General features: G+C 39.4%; 1 protein-coding gene across 1 annotated transcript in view; it reads right to left on the reverse strand.

Moving 5' to 3' along the window:
• Positions 1-21,138, reverse strand: part of LOC139456166 (protein retinal degeneration B-like) — a 165,400-nt gene that overhangs the window by 82,585 nt on the left and 61,677 nt on the right. The gene's annotated exons all lie outside the window — the stretch shown is intronic.

Here is a 21,138-nt window from a genome sequence, read left to right on the forward strand (position 1 = left end):
GCAGGTACTTGACCAAAGAAAAGTCCAGAGTGTGTGAATGAGGATTGTTGGGAGTATATTAAGACTTCTTCAACCTAAGCAAGGACTTGACCCAAAACACATATATGTATAATTTCTGAAGTAATAAGCCCAAAGTTCAAAAAAAGAAAATCCTTAGTCATTTGCACACTGAAATAAATTTCAAAACAATTTCCTAAAATGTTTACTAAGTTCAAAATTGTATCAGTTTTAGCATAACATTGCAGGCCAAAAGATCCCTGATCATAAACCATCATTTGCTTTTCATGAAAGAGAAACAGCAGTAACCAAGGTAACGAGGTCATTAAAAACATCATGATAAATATAGCCATCTTTTTTCTCCTATCACAGATCGACAGTTGATTAATGAAGGAAGATAAATTAATTTAGGGTCGAATAAACCGAGCTATTGACCCCTTTAATTCTGGCAGCTTAAACCAAAGAACACCTCCCACTGATTGAAAGCAGGTCATATTACAACCTTCCTGGCTACAAAGTAGCTGCTAAACATGTTAAACACATTTTTTCTCACAAAATCTGATTTCACAAGTTCCTGTGATGTTGAAGAACTATCAAACGTTTCAGAGCTTGTGAAACATCCAAATCACCACCCCAGCCAAGAGTACAGAGATGTGCTTGATGAATTCATAGATACTGTATGATATCTAGCTCTATGCTCTCACACCGCCCCGGGCTGCCTTGCCTTGTGGGGGACTGCTGCAAGATGACTTCTGACATTTGGTTTGATTGATTTGTCGACAAGAAGTCAACTGAAGGTAATCAAACAGTGTTTTCATTAATTCAATCAGTGAGGACAAAAAATGTGTGGCTCCAAGCTGAGTTACACAAAGCAATGTAAGCTCTATTACGTCTTTTTCAAGCGTGAGAGCACATAGCCTTAAGATTGATCATGAAAGCTCTGTTCCACAAGGCAAACTATTATTACAGGGCACACAACATATTGGAAACATTGACCATTTTACCTTATATTTTAGTAACTATTTATACTTGCCTAAAGAACTAATTCTTTTTTAAAGAAAACTGAAAATCAAACCACATCATATAATACGTAATTGTTAGTAAAAGGATCGAGATCAAAAATATTCTTACGTTCAGTGTCATAACAACAAAAAAGTGTTGCCTAGGGATACAAAGCTATTACCAAGCAACCTGTTTGTTTTATATTCCCCCTGCCAATTACTGCAAGATAATACAACACAATTTTGATTTATTCTGCCAATAATGATGATGAGCACATTGACATGGTCCCCTCAAACTGTTAAACAAAACAAAAAAATTCCCCAGTGTTTGTATAGCCTATGTCCCAAGGCTTATTAGCACACTTAGTCCACCCACGGATGACCCACAGCTATGCTGGGCTTTCAATCTACACATGGTAATATTTAACATGACTCTTTACCATGTTCAAACATCAATAATACATTACATGACTCACACGTTGCGCAAGTACCTATGTCATAAGAGAAATATTTTTACGTTTTTACGTCAATGTGTAGTGAGTGATTGAATGACGGTTTTGAAAGAAGAGGTAGGATAGGAAAATGTCAATGTGACAGTTGTTGTTACCCTGCCTGGCGCTCGGCACTAAAGGGGGAAAACAAGGACTGGTTGGCTTGGAGCCAGTATACTTCTATCAGGGTACCCACCACGCTATTACCCGACCCTACCCGGATACCCGCTGTATGTCTCAAGACTTAGGTGTAAAATGTCCGATTGGGAATAGTTTGACCGTAGCCCTGGTAAAATGTATTTTGATACACCTACAAAACGATCTGGTCATGCATACACTGAAGTTGACTGAAGTTTTATCTTGATTCAAACCTATAAAGGTCTGAAGGAATGGGTGCATAGTCAGAAAGAAATGCGAACATTAGTGACTTGTAACCACTAAGAGTTTTAGATATTTTTAGTCATTAACCAATATATCATGTGACTAACCACGGGTCCGGGTAGTCCAGTGGGTACCCGGGTCCTAGTCAGTACCCATCCGACCTGAGTACCCGCGTTACCCATCCCAGAACTAGCACACGCACGCGCACGCACGCACGCACGCACGCACGCACGCACGCACGCACGCACGCACGCACGCACACACACACACACACCACACACGTGCACACACTACAAAAATCTAGAATATAACGTTAAACCCCTTTTCACTTGACTCAACTGTTAATGTGTTTGCATGCAGAGAATCAGAGTAACAACAGTCACGGCCCATGATCATTTTGTTGAACAGGATCCTTACAACTCAATTTTCAAAAGTCAATACCGCCCACAAAATGGGCAACTTCCTCCATACTCAACAAACAGGCCAGCAAACAGGATCTTTCTACTCGCCTTAGACTAACTTCTAGTCTCTGAAATGAACATATTTTACAGAAAAATCAGTTGTTAAATTATAGTTATAAAATACAATAAAAAGGTTCCCAGAGACTTTCTTCATCTTCAGATACTGCAGTAATCTAGACTTGCCAAACATCATAGACTTGCATGGGCTGTATTGGATATATTTGTATAAGGGTCTGTATGACAGACTATACTCCCCCGTACACTACCTTTAACATGGAGTAGATTGCCTTGAGTTGGCAAGTGGCCGATATTTTGCATGTTTTCTGAAAAGGAAGTTTGGCTTTGATTTTTCAACTAAACTATATCATATGAAAGTTAAGAGAAGGAAAATATGTAAACAATAGCTTATTTGGGGAAAATGGTAAAAAAATTAAAGTAAAAAACTTGTATAAAAGAAAAAATCGCAAAGGCTCTGCAAGGAGATAGACAAGAATTGAAGCTCCAAGTTTTCCTCATTAACGATCACAACATAAAGAGTTTCTATCAATGACGTACAGAATGTATATAGTGTGAAGTAAGCGCTTGGCCAGCTTCCAACCCCTCCTTCAGATCTACAGTGGGATCAGCTGTACCCTCACAGAATACCGTAGTCCCTGGAATTAGCACTCTGCTTCAAAGTCAGGTTAATACACCCAGTAGTTCGCTCATCCTCAGCCAAGTGAAAATTGGGATGGACTAATTTATTTGTAACTAACACTTCATCTCTACCCATAAAATAGCATTAAAAACAAACAGTTGGTGCACTTGCTCTTCCTACAGTAGTGCCAGTATTAGAATTGGTCAACATGCCGGTCAAAAGACTTACGCTTAAAAAAATTCAAGAATTTTGTTATCAGGCAATGGCGTTTAAAAATATAATAATAAATAAATAATGGTCCAGACTCAATTATTTACAGGCTGCTATCATATTGCTGGATTATTGCTGTGTGTGGTGTTGAACAAAAACAACCTAATTGGAAGCCAGGACTAGCATCACCTTGGGTATTCTCCTACAGTGAGCTGAGATGTTGTGATGTAACTGAGAATGGATTCCAAACAGCATTCATTAAATCCCATCTTATCATTTACATACTGCTTTTAGGTTGATAGAAGAAAAAGACTTTGAGTGGAATCAATGATATGATAATGATAGAAACTTCCTACAATGGGTTTCATGTCAAGAATACAGCAATATTACTATGAGCAGTGAGGCCTGGACAGGCTGTGACGTTGGTACTATAAATATGTTTTGTATACATGATGTAGCAGTATAGTCCTAATGGCCATCTGTATGGAACAAACATCACCATCACGCCTCAAACAGCATTTATTGTCTTTACGAGACATAACAAATATGTCAAGTGCACGATATCCAACATCTATTTTACATGACAACCATACTTTCCTCCTATCGTTCATACACAGCTGTCACAAAGCGTGCTACATCCTGAGTCAGCACCTGTACACCCGGTGGTACCTTCCTCTAATCATGTTTATGACTTGTAGTTGGTTTGTTGTTTTGCGCGTCACTCGGCAATATTCCAGCTATATGACGGCAGTCTGTAAATAATCAAGTCTGGACCAGACAATCCAATGATTGATATCATGAGCATCGATCTACACAACTGGGATTGACAACATGCATCAACCAAGTCAGCGAGCCTGACCACCCGATCCCGTTTGTCGCCTATTCTACCCCTGATCTTCACGGGTCTAATGACTTGTAACTGTAGAGTACCAGGGTAGAGCACATTGAGTAGTGGAAGATGAGCAACAGTCAATAATCACGATGAAGAGCAACAAGAGTTGCAGCTTTTGTAATTGGTCATGAATTCAAAATTGGTCTGTGTTGTAGAACATAATCAATGACTGACTATTAATCAATAAAGAACGAGAAACACATTATATCTGAGGTAATTTATTTCACTTGGCATGATCATTGATGTAAACTGCATGTGGTCCTGTATAGATTACCACTGTTCATGTCTTTCTTAGTTCTGGAAAACCTGGAAATATTGGTTTGAAAAGTATCAGACATGGCTGAAAACATGATGTTTTGCTTTCATGTACTTGCAAGTCTTCGACTAATATGATCAATTACATAATTATGGCTAAAGAGAGTGAAAAGGGTAGCTTATTCGTACTATAAGAAAAAATCTAAGTATGAGCAAGACTCTGACCCAAACCAGCTTACTTAAGCCCCTTAACAGCTCTCACAAGGTAAATGTTGCCATTTTCCCGCCTAAATGACTGTGGTATTAACTTCTCTCTGCATTATTTCGTAAAATATATCCTCTTTTCAACACAAAAAAATTTGAGTGATTATTTCTTTTTTTTATACCAGTAGAGTCAGCGGTATTAAAAAAATCAGAAAAGTCATTTTAATTTCATACTGATGATCAGAACTTACAACATCAATAACGTCGTAGTTCGTATCCCGTTCTCTAAATAATGGCACGCAGACAATGTCACACAGGGCACTCAGCACAGTGTCTGGACCTGGGCTGGAAGTGTGCTCCATACCGGGGACCATACTGTAGTCCCTCTGTACATCCACCAATCATTGGTGACACTGATTATATGGAACTGCATATGGAACTGCAGTAGACTTGAGACATTTATGGAACAGCTAGCCCTGGTCTTACACACATTGACTACGGTAGTTCATCCTGTTCTTCCTCCATCCGTAACCTATAAGAAGACCCCTTATCGATGAATGTTATGTTCGAAAATACGACAAACCAATCAGACTGCACATAGGCAAGGTCAAAGAATCCCTCAGGAATAATTTCTGATTTTACATATGTCTTCCATTTAAAAATATACCAAAGATACAGTTAAATGTGTTCAATCATTCTGTATAATACTGTAAGTCCCGATGAGAATATATATCGTATAAGGGGACATGTATGTGAAGCCTGATGCAAAGTTGACAATTCTTTTAGCTATGTCACAAGAGGGGCATGAGTAGCGATTCAGCTTGTCCCGGAATAACACAAGTTGGTCACAAATGTTGAAGACAGAGCTGGCTTCTGGACCCACTTGCACAAAGCGAACAAAGCGCTAAGATGATTGTAACTCCCATACTTTAACATAGGCTTACAATAGTCTTAGCGCTAAGACTGTTTTGTGCAAGTGGGCCCTGGATCTTACAGTATCTAATAAGCCACTCACTGATACTGTATCTACCACGTCACAATTCCAGCCATGCCATTCCTCTACTTTCTGAACCCCTTACTTACGTCACTAACACATCTGTAAAAAATATCTACCCAATCCAGTGTTTGCAATTAAGCATGAACGTCAAGGGGTCCTTGTCAGAAGTCTAATGTTAAATTTCCAAGTTTAAGGGGGCAGATTCAAAGGCCACAGATGACCTGAAAGACATGAAGGACATCCCGCCTGCCCTGCCCTGCCCTGCCCTGCCCTGCCCTGCCCTGCCCTGCCCTGCCCTGCCCCTCTCCCTTGTGTCAAAATATGCAATACCATTGGCCAGAGAAATATATCGCATATCGCTGTGTATAAGGCAACTTTTTCATACCTAAAATGAGGGGGTTAAGAGATGGGGAAGTCTTATACACGGAGTTGAAGATCTCACATTTTTTTCCAGTTGTTTCACTTTCAGCTTCCACTGGCGATGTCAACCGATGTCCGATAGCCAGCCCAGCATTTGACAATAAAACTTTGCATTTCGTCCTAAATAACTGTTCCAATAACTATTTCCATACATAAACATGATTTGTATCTGTTTTCCTTTAATAAAGTTTATTAATTTCTGCAAATAAAGTTGAAAAGACCCTCGCCTCGATGCAGATTGTCAAACCAGCTGACACGGTAAAACAATCAACATCTGTGAGTAGAGAGCCGGAAGTACTCGGAAGCATTTGCATATTGCACATGTGACCCAACATGTGATAACCGGTGAGGCTGAAATCAATTCCCGCTGTTTTTACAGTTGTATTAACAACTGTTGGAGACGGAATAAACACGCCTTATTTTTAAGCAAACATAAGCCTAGTTAGTTACAACATAGTTAATTGGCGATTAAATTACTCACCATTATCTCTTATATGTTATTACTTCATAAATGAATTTTATTTTACGGTCACCAATTTGGTGTCGTACCGTGTAAACACAAAATGGCAACATGTGCTGGAGTTACACACGCAACCAATCATCGTAAAAAACAACAACGCAAGATAAACATATTTTGATTGCATACATAAGGTTTGTATGCGCACTTGTGATGTGCTTCATTCCAGGTCGCTTTATACACAGAGTATAGGATTTTGAGTCGATTTTAAAGGCGTGTACAGGGGGGTCGTCTTATACGTTCGGTCGCTTAAACCACAGCGATATACGGTACTGTGAGCAACAGTCTTGCACAAATCTCCAGGGCAAAATTAATAAATTAATAATTAGTTAAAATCATAATTCCTAGATTATATGAATAATAAGAACAAGTTGTCCCTCTTAAAGCCTGGCATAATCCGAATTGTACCTTCCGCTTAGACTTGCCTCTTATAAGGACAGAATTACGACACATCCACGGACTTATTCAGTACAGCCTTCAGCGAGGCTCTTTCAGCACCTGCTGGAATATATAAGACACAGAACAGAGCCAAATTATCCCCTCATTACACCAGTACACAGCGAGGTGATAATGCGGACCACCTGTGGCACACCATCACTCCGGCTACAAGCGCAACAGAAACTAATAGACTTGTTATGTATCATTTATCTTTTATGACAGGCCTCTTACCAGGATGAGTGAGCAAGGTTAGGCAAACATACACCACAACATCAGGGGGTACAACATAGCCTGGAAACTCTACTCTCCAGCCATAACAGGCAGTGCTGACAACTGAGAACTGCCTTTAGGAAGACGACAATCAGCATGTCATCATTCAAAGTTGCATGAGATCAGTATCTTGCTGTGATTTCATCACTGCTCAAGGGCTTGAAATATTTTTACATACAAGCAAATTCATACATAAACTGTAAAACACAGGAAGATATTAACTGTTTGATTGGCATTCTAGAAGTTGGTGAGTAAATAGTGAGTGAGTGAGTTGGGTTTAAAGCCGCTTTAAACAGTATTCCAGTTATATCGTGGCATGTCAGCTTAATGTGGAAGGAAAGCCAGAAGTGATGCAAGTCTCAGATGTTTACTACTTCGGTGAAACCCACGAGCACGGGTATGGTGTTGACAAACCTAGAAAAATAATCAGGGCAAACCGGGACTCGAACCCACAATCATAGGTTTCTGGTGTGCCCAAGGGACGCAACTCTGCACAGCGAATCGTGGCGCCTTAGACAACTTTCCTTACATAAAGATATTGATCAAATTTGTGTGACCGTATTTGCTGTGACTGTATGCATATAAAGTGTTGAAAACATGAAATGGATCCTTGTCATCAAGTAAACCCTAATGTTAGACCAGACTTTTGAGAAAACTTTGTTTACGAATTCTACTCATAAAATTTAAAATTCGAAAAGTACATTAAAGAAAACAGTATTTTTTTTCATTCTGCTGAAAAAAGTCATATTTTGCAAATTCATTCACATATCGCTAGTTAAAACACTTAATATCTGTTGAAAACATATCTTCAAAACTTCAAAAAACAACAAATAATGACTGATGATGTAAGATATCAAACAAATTATTTGCAATTTTTATTTGTTTTTGATCTACCAGCCTAAATTTGGGGGCCAAAACTCCATCAACCAGCCCAAAAACAAAGTCTGGCCTTGCAACTTAATACTGAAGGCAGTCCCTGGATTCAAATAGCCAAGGACCCCAGCACCCCCATGGGTTTCAAACACATTAACATATTAATAAAAGTGACAAAACCCTTACCACAACCATAACAAATCTCCATTTTATGATTCTGACTATATCATAAGCCTGTGTTAATAAATCACTGCTAAATAGTGAAGATACCTGGTGTTTGTGTAGCAGGTGTATATATTTGTATTTTAGTCTTTTTGTAAATAAATCTATTTCAAGTTTTGTTTCTGTTGAACTTTATTCAACAGAGGTGTTTGTTTGTTTTTATCCCATCATTCTAAGTCCAGGCCTCAGTGATCAATCACAACCCAAGCTCAACTACATTCTTTGTCCAGCCCTCTGCTGATCAATCACACCCCAAGCGATCCTGATTGGCCAAATTCAAACTTTACCTTCTTTCTCTGACTAACTCCATATTGCCACTTCAATGTGCACTGCACTGGGAGTATTCATAGATCACCACAAAAGGTTAGTTTCTAATTTATCTTTATTTCTAAATAGGATTAAATAGTAATCAAAGATTATGCATTATAAATAAGCATCTAAGAAGTAATTATATTTACATTGAATCATATATTTCTATTAATGTTGATCAATGTTTTGAATGAATGTGGTTTAGAGGCTGAACTTTAAACCTAAGCAATAGCGTATTTTAATATTATCTTGTATACATGCTAAGTTATATCTACATTAATGGAATTGCATAAACTATGCATTTTGTTATTTATTTCATTGTATTTAGTCACTCTAAGTATTTATTCCTGCTCTTTCTTCTACAGGACATACCATGAACGGTGACATTTGAAGGGTGTCACGTTTCACACCCTTGTGCCACACATAGGGTATGTTAAACCATTTTACTTAATATGTACTGTAAACCATTTCTATCATATCATCTAATAATACTTAGTTGTAAGTAATAATAGAAATGATAGCTTTGATGATATGATATGATATATATTATGTTTTAATATGCATATACTATATTATCTGTTGTTTCTTATAACAGGGTGTCTATCGTGATTATCAATAAACATAAGCCTCACACCCTGTAGCCGTCTTGATGTCATCTGTTTAAAATAATGGATAAAGCCAAGAAAACCTGGTTACATTTGTGAGAACGTGGTCGTATCCTGCCCCACTGGAAGCACCTGTCACAAACACCTGCAGTCTTTAACAAGCATGAAATACTCATATCATGACATGTCCGGTTGTGTGCACGGTAAGAAATATTATATTGTATCTGCTCCAAAAACGAGCACTACTAGTCAGCATATACCACGAAATTTATCTTTCAACTCTTATTTTTGTCACCAAAATAATATTCCAAATATGGTATATCACGGCTTGACAGCTTAATGTGGGAGGAAAGCCCGAAGTGATGCAGGTCTTAGACATTTACCACTTCAGGGAAACCCACGAGCATGGGTATGGTGCTGACAAACCTAGGGGTTTCCAACCCACAATCATAGGTTTCTGGCGTGCCCAAGGGACGCAACTCTGCACAGCGAATCGTGGCACCTTAGATGACTGGGCCACCCATGTCCCTGTACTAGCTATGAAACAAATGAGGTGGTTTTACTGGTCTTTTTAGTTTCCGGCGCAGGTGGGTAAATCAGTGGAAGGGAATTGGCCATTTGGCCATTTTTGAATATCACTGAAAAACCTGAAGCCTAAGTTAATATTATTGGCCACAATCCCTTGTTTTGTCGTTGTCAATCCGAAACAAACTTTTTACGTAGGGCAGCCATAATTTAGATGACAGCTGGCTGTGACAGAATGGGTATATTCCAATTCTGTTTCCTCTCTTTCAGTTTGTGCATTCCACCAATGACAACATTATGCACTGAGTGAGTGAGTGAGTATGGTTTTATGCCGCTTTTAGCAATATTCCAGCAATATCACGGCGGGGGACACCACAAATGGGCTTCACACATTGTACCCATGTAGGGAATCGAACCCGGGTCTTCAGCGTGACGAGCGAACGCTTTAACCACTAGGCTACCCGACCGCCCCCATTATGCACTGACTTAACCCACTCTGGAAGACATTCAACAGGTTCATCTTCGTGAGACCATGTCTTGGCTTCCCTTTGACAGCATCCACAATGATCTTCAAGATGTGATCCCTATTGGTAGCAGGTTATTCATGACATTTTGGCCCAATGACTCCATCAGTCTGAAAATGGTAAAATTAAGCAAGGACAAAGGACATTTCCTTGCACACTACCACTTTCACCATTAAGTTGAAGGCAACTCTAAAGCAGCTCATTTTTGTGGACTAGTGAAAATCAAATGCTGTACCACATGCTTGCTGTCGCCAGCTGACGACAACCTAGAGTGGATGGTTTGTTATCATGAGTGATCTAGCTGCCCAAGTGACAAGGTATCCAGGTCAACAAAAGCATCAATAATACCATCAAATCCAATAGCCAAATGTACCTCATTATACTTAGACCATGCAGACAGTCCAACATCATTTCTCGCCATACTGTTAGTGACATTATTCTATTGCTTTCAACAGTATTCCATATTGCTCATGCACTCTGTATGATTATCACTGAATGGCAATCAACTCCCAGGCTTTCCATTAGCACAATGTTATGATGTCATTAAAATTCCAGGGAAAACAGTGTGCCACAAGTAGCCATGGTCTGTCACACTGAATAACCTGGACAAATAGAATTGTTTGATAGACATTTCTTAGAAGTTGAGGGTTGACAAAGTAGACACAATTTCTAGTGGATAACAACTTCTTTAATGTATCATTATAGTAATGTTTCGGTATAGAGCCTGATAGTCTTGCTTGACAATGGTACATTAGGGCCTATATTGATAGTACATCAAAGAAGGTGTTTTCTATACATTGTGTCAACTCTGGACTAAAGAGTTAGTATTGATCATTGACTGAGTATCCAGTACGACAGACGTGATGAACTGACTGATCACAAGTATAAGGAAATGCCAATCTCATTAACATCATATCTTAGCTCTCGCTTTCGACCTTAGGACATCCCATTACAGGTCATGTCAGAACGACCTTTCATCTGACCAATCAAAGCGTCGCTTACCAGATCATGAAAGTGACAGTCGGAATGTGTTTCCTAATCATGCAACCTCGAAAAAATTAACGTTAACACGGGGTATTCCGAACGACAGTTATGACCCGTATGACTGATTCCGTCAAAATTACGGTCTATCTCTCGCTTCCATGGGATAAAGATCTGAATGGATGAAGCGTTGCACAGTATGTGGGAAGCACTGACATACAACCTCAACCATATATTAGACATTCTGAAATGTTATTTGTTCAATTTTCAAAATTTTAATCGAGAACTGTGTTAACATATTTTTCAAACGTAGTCTGAAATGGAAGTCACCAGGTTGAAACGAATGCCGTAAAGCTTGAGTATGCTGCTTTCTAAATAGCTGATGTTGACTTCTTGTTAGTCGTTTCAGTGGTCGGTCAAAGTTCCTGAAAGGTCGATCTGACGTGACCCCTAATGGGATGTCCTCAGATCTTTGTTTAGCGGCAGCGAGAACCATGATCTGATTTTAATGAGATTGAAGGAGATGCCCATGCTGGAGCAGATTAAGATGTTTATTACTTTGGTGAAACCCATGAAGATCTGGGGTAGAATAAGTCTTCAGCAACCCATGCTTGCCGTAAGAGGCGACTATGCTTGTTCATAAGAGGCGACTAACGGGATCGAGTGGTTAGGCTCGCTGACTTGGTTGATGCATGTCATCGTATCCCATATGTAGACTGATGCGCATGATATCAATCACTTGATTGTCTGGACCAGACTTGTCTATTTACAGACCGTCATCATATAGCTGGAATACTGCTGAGTGCAGCGCTAAACAACCAAGAAACAAACACAAGCACAAGTCGTAGAAATAAAACCTCAGATCTACATCCTTGGACTAACTGATCCTGGTCTGTTGTGGCTTCACTGTGTGCCCATGCCCTGAAGAAAACCGCAAGCAAGTCATATCATCTGAGTTTGATTGTTTATATCCAGCACACAGCATAATTCCAGCTACATGATTGTGGTCTGTAAATCATCAAGTCTGGACAAGACAATCCAGTGATTGATATTGTGAGCAGTGATCAACACTAGCAGGGTATATCAACCAAGTCGTAGGAGGCGACCACCTGATTCATTGGTCGCCTCCTATGACCAGCATAGCGTGCTGGGGACCTATTCCAACCCTTAATTCACGTACGGGTCTGACTGAATAAGCTAATATGGTTGAATGATGCTTTGAACAGTTTGTCTGTTATATTGTGTGTCACCATAAAGAATGTGATGCAGGTCGCAGTCAATTTACACTTGTCAGAGAGGTACACAAAGTATGTGATCGAGCCTACCAGTTGTCGGACTTTTGTGGAAGCCTCGGTTACCAGGCTGAGTGGGTTAGATCGCTGACTTTGTGCGCTGGCGATAAGGTCACTCACTATGGCAGTGTGGGTTCAAATCCCGGAAGGGACTCAACCCAAGAAAGTACTAGAATCTGTACTTTACTGAGAAAGTGTTATTCCAAATCTAACATTTGTTACAGGTTTGGGATTCAAACCCACAATCATACTTTTCTGACAGACCTAAGATGACTTGGCCACCCACCACTTCTCTCATTCTAAATTCCCATCCCCGGAACACAGTGAAAGCTCACAAAATACATCCACAGACTCCATATCACCTGTAACAACTGGGAGCAGATAATTAAAATCTATTGCATCATTGTAAAAAGGATTCTAAATACGCAGAAGAGAAAGAAATTCAACTTCATCTTATTCGTTTTAGCTTTAAAGGGAAAAGTAATTCATTTCATGAAATGGGAAAACTTAATCATATCCAGTAAATCTCTAAATCATTGATTTTCCCTGAGATCATCAACTTCTGGTTGCCCTTTAGCAGTCTTCAACAGCTTGATGTCCAATCTGGCTGCCAATATCAATTGGAACTGCGCAAATGCAAATCTGAAGCCATATTAAATGGAAATGCAATATATATCAGTTCCAGCTGAAGTTTAACATGTGGATCATGATGACTGCAGATAATTGTAACTACTTTCACTACAAATTATGACTCACCACTTGAATGGAAGAACAAGTAATAATGACACGAACTGATGATTTCTTTGTCATCATTGCAGTTTCGTTCTATTGACATTTCTACAGAGCTGATATAACACAGGATTATAGAGTAAACATACAAAATACTGTCACAGGAATGTGTGCTTTACTAAGAAAGTGTTACCATAGGAATGTGTGCTTTACTAAGAGTGTTATCCCCAAAACAACATTTGATATTCTGTCACAGGAATGTGTGCTTTACTAAGAAAGTGTTACCATAGGAATGTGTGCTTTACTAAGAGAGTGTTATCCCCAAAACAACATTTGATATTCTGTCACAGGAATGTGTGCTTTACTAAGAAAGTGTTACCATAGGAATGTGTGCTTTACTAAGAGAGTGTTATCCCCAAAACAACATTTGATATTCTGTCACAGGAATGTGTGCCTTACTAAGAAAGTGTTACCATAGGAATGTGTGCTTTACTAAGACAGTGTTATCCCCAAAACAACATTTGATATTCTGTCACAGGAATGTGTGCCTTACTAAGAAAGTGTTACCATAGGAATGTGTGCTTTACTAAGACAGTGTTATCCCCCAAACAACATTTGATATTCTGTCACAGGAATGTGTGCCTTACTAAGAAAGTGTTATCCGAAATATACAACATTTGTTATCCTGTCGGAGGAATGTGTGCTTTACTAAGAAAGTGTTATCATAGGAATGAGTCTTTTACTAAGAAAGTGTTATCATAGGAATGTGTGTTTTACTAAGAGAGAGTTATCATAAGAATGTGTGCTTCACTAAGAAAGCGTTATCATATGAATGTGTGCTTCACTAAGAAAGTGTTATCCCAAATACAACATTTGTTATCCGTTCATAAGAGTAAAGAACACTTGATACAAGTTACAAAGACACTTGGGATATAACTAATGCTTGGCTTCATTTGCATCCGGGGTAGTTTGGTATCCAAGAGTTGAAAGTGTCCCCTGCCATGATATTTCTGGAATAGTGCTAAAAGTGGCTTAAAACCCAATTCACTCACTCACCCACTAAAAGTGGCTTAAAACCCAATTCACTCTCACTCGCTCACTAAATTGACATCAACAATCAGACTTCGATGTGTTGGGATCTCTACTGCTTGCATCTAAGCTCTACATGGGACAAACAATCGTTGGATCCATGTCAACCTATTCAGCATTAAATGATTTATACTTCAGAAAATCTTATTACGGAATAAATGAGAAAAAAATGCATTTTGATACAGACTGCTACAAAACCTGAACTGACACAAGTAAACCAATCAATACCAACTCGCTCACACTCTGTCACATCAAACAGAATATAATAACAGCATTTGGGCAACCCTATCAGAGCTAACTGAATTATGACCCATGCATGGTATGGAAATTGTATCAGAATCTCTGTACTGATCAATGTTTTCACGAGCCTGCACAATGAACACAACGATAGACATGGAAATCATTCACGTGTGAGTTGGGCACAACACACTGAAATTTAGACAAATGCTCCAAGTTCTAGTTCTAGATATTTACCACTCTTATGCAGCGATAGAAACTAACAGTGTTAGTCCTGTCATGACGACTGATTTACGACAACAATTGTCTGAATGAACATTTAATTCCAAAGGCTAATTACCCTGGAGCCATGCCATCTTGATGCCTTGAAACACTCAGTTGTTGTTATTTATAAGATGCTGATCCAAATTGTTAATCCCCATTGTATTGTACATCGACTGTCTGCCTGCATGGACTGTCTGCCATCATGAACGTGCAAGTATGTCACTGATGAATCACTATTGTTCATATCTATGACTTACTAAATTTCAGGTGACCTTGGCTAGATAAGCCTTGGTCCTGAGATGACAAGTATTTGTCACAGAGTGACGAAATATCCCCCGCCTGTACACCATAGTACCAAATATGAAGACAATCCAGAGATTAGTTCTTGAGATATTGTGGCAACACCGTTTTCCAACTCCAAAAACAGATTTGCCTGCTGTGACCTTGAAAATTGGGTCAAGGTCACCAAATCTGACAGGTGTATGCGGTGTCTGTATATACACTATAGTTCCAAATATGAAGACAATCCAGAGATTAGTTCTTGAGATATCGCGGCAACACTGTTTTCTAACTCCAAAAGCAGATTTGCCTGCTGTGACCTTGAAAATGGGATCAAGGTGACCAAAACCGACTGGTGTCTGCGGAGTCTGTATATACACCATAGTTCCAAATATGAAGACAATCCAGTGTTTAGTTCTTGAGATATCGCGGCAACACCGTTTTCCAACTCTAAAAGCAGATTTGTCTGCTGTGACCTTGAAAATGGGATCAAGGTGACCAAAACCGACTGGTGTCTGCGGAGTCTGTATATACACCATAGTTCCAAATATGAAGACAATCCAGAGATTAGTTCTTGAGATATTGCGGCAACACTGTTTTCCAACTCCAAAAGCAGATATGCCTGCTGTGACCTTGAAAATGGGGTCAAGGTCACCAAAACCGACTGGTGTCTGCGGAGTCTGTATATACACCATAGTTCCAAATATGAAGACATTCCAGAGATTAGTTCTTGAGATATTGCGGCAACACCGTTTTCCAACTCCAAAAGCAGATATGCCTGCTGTGACCTTGAAAATGGGGTCAAGGTCACCAAAACTGACTGGTGTCTGCGGAGTCTGTATATACACCATAGTTCCAAATATGAAGACAATCCAGAGATTAGTTCTTGAGATATTGCGGCAACACCGTTTTCCAACTCCAAAAGCAGATATGCCTGCTGTGACCTTGAAAATGGGGTCAAGGTCACCAAAACCGACTGGTGTCTGCGGAGTCTGTATATACACCATAGTTCCAAATATGAAGACATTCCAGAGATTAGTTCTTGAGATATTGCGGCAACACCGTTTTCCAACTCCAAAAGCAGACATGCCTTCTGTGACCTTGAAAATGGGGTCAAGGTCACCAAAACCAACTGGTGTCTGCGGAGTCTGTTACCTTGAAAATTAAGTTAATGTTACCTTGAAAATTAATTTAAGGTCACGAAAACCGACTGGTGTCTGCAGAGTCTGTATATACACCATAGTACCAAATATGAAGACAATCCAGAGATTAGTTCTTGAGATATCGCGGCAACACTGTTTTCCAACTCCAAAAGCAGATATGCCTGCTGTGACCTTGAAAATGGGGTCAAGGTCACCAAAACTGACTGGTGTCTGCGGAGTCTGTATATACACCATAGTTCCAAATATGAAGACATTCCAGAGATTAGTTCTTGAGATATTGCGGCAACTCGTGTGTAATATGCACCCTCAATGGGGAATTAAATTCTGGAAAAATATATCTGTCGTATATAAACATTTCAGGCTTTCAGCATAAACCATGAAATTTATCTTTCAACTCTGTTTTTTTCACCAAAATAATATTCTAATAAGAGCCCCCAATTTCTACTTTTGAGAGCGCCCTGGGCGCTTATTACGTCGAATACGGTATTAGAAATTTACCCTTTTCAAGGGATTGCAACATGTTATCATTATAAGGACTAGCGGTCAAAAACTGTCAGCATTAAAAATTGGCACTAGTCTTATAGTCCTTGCCAAACTGCCCAATGGTAAAGGTATCATAAGGACTAGTAGAAATTAGCCCTTTTTAAGGGTTTTGCTATATGTTATCATTATAAGGACTAGTGGACAAAAACTGTTAGTTTCTAACACTGAGACTGTTAGTTTCTATCGTTGAAATATACACTTATTCTCATCTTAAGGTTAATCCCACATTCCCAGGTCATTCCAAACACTTGTGATTTATACCAGGTTTAATCAAAGCTGCAGAGTATCACCACAGCAGCATGTCATTAGTCCAGCTTTTTCAAACATCCAATATGTGTAATTTCCTTGTCTCTTATCTTCTTTGAGACTTGGACACGACAGTGTTTGCCCAAGCACTGTTTACTGTTGGGTTTAGTTGGAACACTTGATCAGTTAGGTATTGGTGGGGGATGATGGACTGCAGATCTGTGGCTCAATTAGCATCTTGATCAATGCCGCACTTCCTCTTCCTGCTAATTAAACTCCTTCTTCAAGTAGAATGCTACAGGCTTTGGTGGTTTACTGGTTAATTTAGGCGATGTCGTGATCACTGCTACAAATATGTACATCTCGCGGTGATTCGGTTGGCGGTGATGTCAATAATTCACTCTTGCACCTACATCGCTCACTGTATCAATAACATGCGAGCAGAATACATGAATCTGGATGTCACACTCCCCACATAGGGTTAAAGCATCATGCCAACATACTGTTTGTATATCAAGGTGCACATATTAACAACATTAAAAAACACGAACAGTGAATTTACTGGAAGCAAAAGGTTTTGAACATATTCATGGGATTTTTCAAACTTTTGTTAGGACATTCTTCCATGTAATTACCGAATTTCAAAACATTCCGGGGTCTCGGGATTCAAATACCATAGAAGAAGACAAATTGTTTGATGGGCTTTACATTGAGCAAAGTAAGCACACACCTACAGTTTCCCCTGATATTGTCTCTGTACAGATGACTAATGTCCATTGCTTCCAACACAGACCATCCACAATATTTGTCTCAGCATGCAAGAGACTTACAGCTACCTGCTATCTATAGTTTGGTTGGTTTGTTGTTTAAAGCCGCACTCAGTAATATTCCAGCTATTTGACGGCAGTCTGTAAATAATCGAGTCTGGACCAGAAAATACAGTGATTAATAGTATCATGAGCATCGATCAACGCATGCATCAACCAAGTCAGCATGCCTGAACACCCGATCCCGTTAGTCGCCTTTTACGACAAGCATGGGTTGCTGAAGACCTATTCTACTCCGGAATCTTAACTGGTCACCTGCTAACTATAGAGCATGTCAACACCATAATTGTGATATGAAGAGGGTGAATCACAGTGGCCATTAGACAAATGCATTCTGACAGTGAAGACGTGGATGCTGGCAAACACCCACAGGAGACCTCCACTTACTGTGACTTACACCAACATCTGGTCTCTGAAATGAACTCCTTTACAGTAAAAACCAGTTGCTAAATTATGGTTATAAAATGTAATAAAAAGGAGCCCAGAGACTTCCTTCATTTTCATCTACTGCAGTAATCTAGACTTGCTAAATATTATAGACCAGCGGTAGAACCTAACACTTTCATCCACTAGTCAGTATGATAAAACATTAACCCTTAAAAATGGCAAATTTCTACTAGTCCTTATGACACCTTATCCATTGGGCAGTCACTCGGGTAATGATGTGGAATATCAGCAATCACCTAAGGTACCATCCAGGTTATCATTCTGTACACTTTTGTTTGTTTGTTGTTCAACGCCACAGCACTAATGGATTTATGCTGACAAAGGTTGTCAAACTGCATACTTCTGTTTGTTTGTTGTTCAATGCCACAGCACGAATGGATTTATCATAACAAAGGTTGTCAAACTGCATACTCTTGTTTGTATGACCCATCATGATAAACCTCTGTGAAATTTCAACGAACAGTTCATGAAACATTCATGAAGAATTGTTCATTAACTGTTTTTGAACTGCTCATGAATATTTCATGAATGGTTCATGAATAATAAATGTTACAAAAGTTCATGAACAGTTCATGATTTGAAGAACTCACTTTCACAGGAGAGGGTTGTCAGACTCCACACTTTTGTTTGTTTATTTGTTGTTCAATGCCAAACTACCCATGAATCCATCCCAATCAAGGCTGTCAGTATAATGCCTATCAATAACCAAGTTGGACAAGACAATCCAGTGATTGGTATCATGTGTGATGCCCCTGTCATCGGGTTTCACAGACATGGAATCAACTCAGCCTTGCTATCACCACCCAATCTATTCAGTCGCCTCATGTGCAAGGTTACCATGGTTACTTGGACCTACAGACCACATAAAGTCCTGCAAATGACAATATTTTAAGAATTGTTTTGGTTTGATTATACGAGAAAGGAGCAGTGTTCAAAGCCAATGTCAGGTAGACTTCGTGTTCCAGACTTCCAATAGGTTCAAAACTGTAGGTCGTTATGACCTGAAATAAATTTATGTGTGGATTTATTTGTCACAATAGGATGCAGTTTTTTTAAGGGGCCTGAGGAGTTACGTCAGGGCCTGCAGCTCCTAAAGTCTGTGGGTCCTGATGGCAGCCTGGCATTTCTTTTTATTTCAAACACTTGAAAGGAGCCAAGAAATTGTCTTCATTTTTCAGCCTGATTTGCCAAAGTATTGTAGACGTTCTTCAATATGAGGTTTTCAGAGGAGTGAAAGACCACAGATCTCTGTGACAGATCACACAATGCACTGAAGACGTTATGTCCCGGATGTCAGCCAACCTGTTCAAACTCAATGACAGTAAGATCAAGGCAGTCCTGTTTGGAACTAAATATCAGCTTGGGAAGGCCACACCAGAGATCAGCAGTCACAGATGCCACTATCAATATATCGGACTCCAAGCTATACTCATGCCAGTTTATCCATGGAGTCTGAAGCAGATTGTCTGTGTCAAAGCTGCTACTTCCGTGCTGTTGGTAAAATCCAGCAGTATCATACAACCAAAGCACCACATGCACTTGACCAAGCTCTCGTTACATGTAGATTCAATTACTGCAACAGCATCCTATCTGGCCTCAGTCGTAAGCTCATTGACAAGCAACAGAAAGTACAGAATACACTGCACGCATCATTAGCAGGTCATCAAGACATGAGCTTATCACACATGTGCTCAGGGACCTCCAATGGACTGACTTCAAGATTCTTAGTTTGACACATAAATCTCTAAATGGACATGGACCCTCTTATGTGCCTGAACTTATCCATCCCTACGTCAGTATGTGCAAACATGTGACTTCTTTTGGCCAATGGTCGTTCTCTAAAACAGCTCCTGTCTAACAGAATAATCTTCCATACAGCCTAACAGACACTGAAAATTAGGACACATTCAAATCAGGACTCCAAACATCTATTTTTGAAAAACTGATGTTACAAGTCCACTTTTTCCTCACTTTTATACATCAAGCACATACATTTTAAATGTGTTCACACTGTAGCTCCTTCAGAAATGTCACATACGGAAATATGCATTTTGATTATCTATAGTTGAAACACTTGGTTTTGGTTCAAAAATGTAAAACCTCAATCGATGCTTTACATTTTGAACCAATCCGAGGAGGTCTTAACTAACTTATGAACCATCTAAATGCAAGAAATACCAGAAAAAATAAGGAAAGAAAGAGAAATATAACAGGGGTAGAAACTAACAGTTTTAGTCCACTAGTCCTTATAATGATAACATGTAACAAAACCCTTAAAAATGGCAAATTTCTACTAGTACTTATGATACCTTAACTATTGGGCAGTTTGGCTAGGACTACAGGACTAGTGCCAATTTGCTGATATAAAATGAATATATTTGAAGACAGCAGGCAAGAGGAAGACCATGTGCAGCATGCAGACAACTGAAGTCATGGCATGGGATTTGAACACCGTCATCACCTGCCACAGTGGCTCAGTGTGAAAACAGTGGGTTACCAAATTTAACACGATATTTGATGTTGCAGGTTCATTTCACATAATGGAAATTTACATGGGAAACAATCTCATTAAAATCAGATCTTAGTTCTCGCTACCGCTAAACAAAGATCTGAGGACATCCCATTACAGGTCACATCAGACCGACCTTGCGCGAATTTTGACCAACCAATGGAGTGACCAATCAGGAGAAGGCTTTCTCGTGCTTTACGACACTAATTGCAAATTGGCGACTACGCTTAGAAACATATTTTGACAAATTTTTTATTTCGATTAGAAATCACATTCCGACTGTCACTATCATGATCTGGTAAG

This window comes from Haliotis cracherodii, unplaced genomic scaffold (assembly GCF_022045235.1).
Source record: "Haliotis cracherodii isolate W230 unplaced genomic scaffold, xgHalCrac1.p SCAF_11, whole genome shotgun sequence".
Taxonomy (NCBI): domain Eukaryota; kingdom Metazoa; phylum Mollusca; class Gastropoda; order Lepetellida; family Haliotidae; genus Haliotis; species Haliotis cracherodii.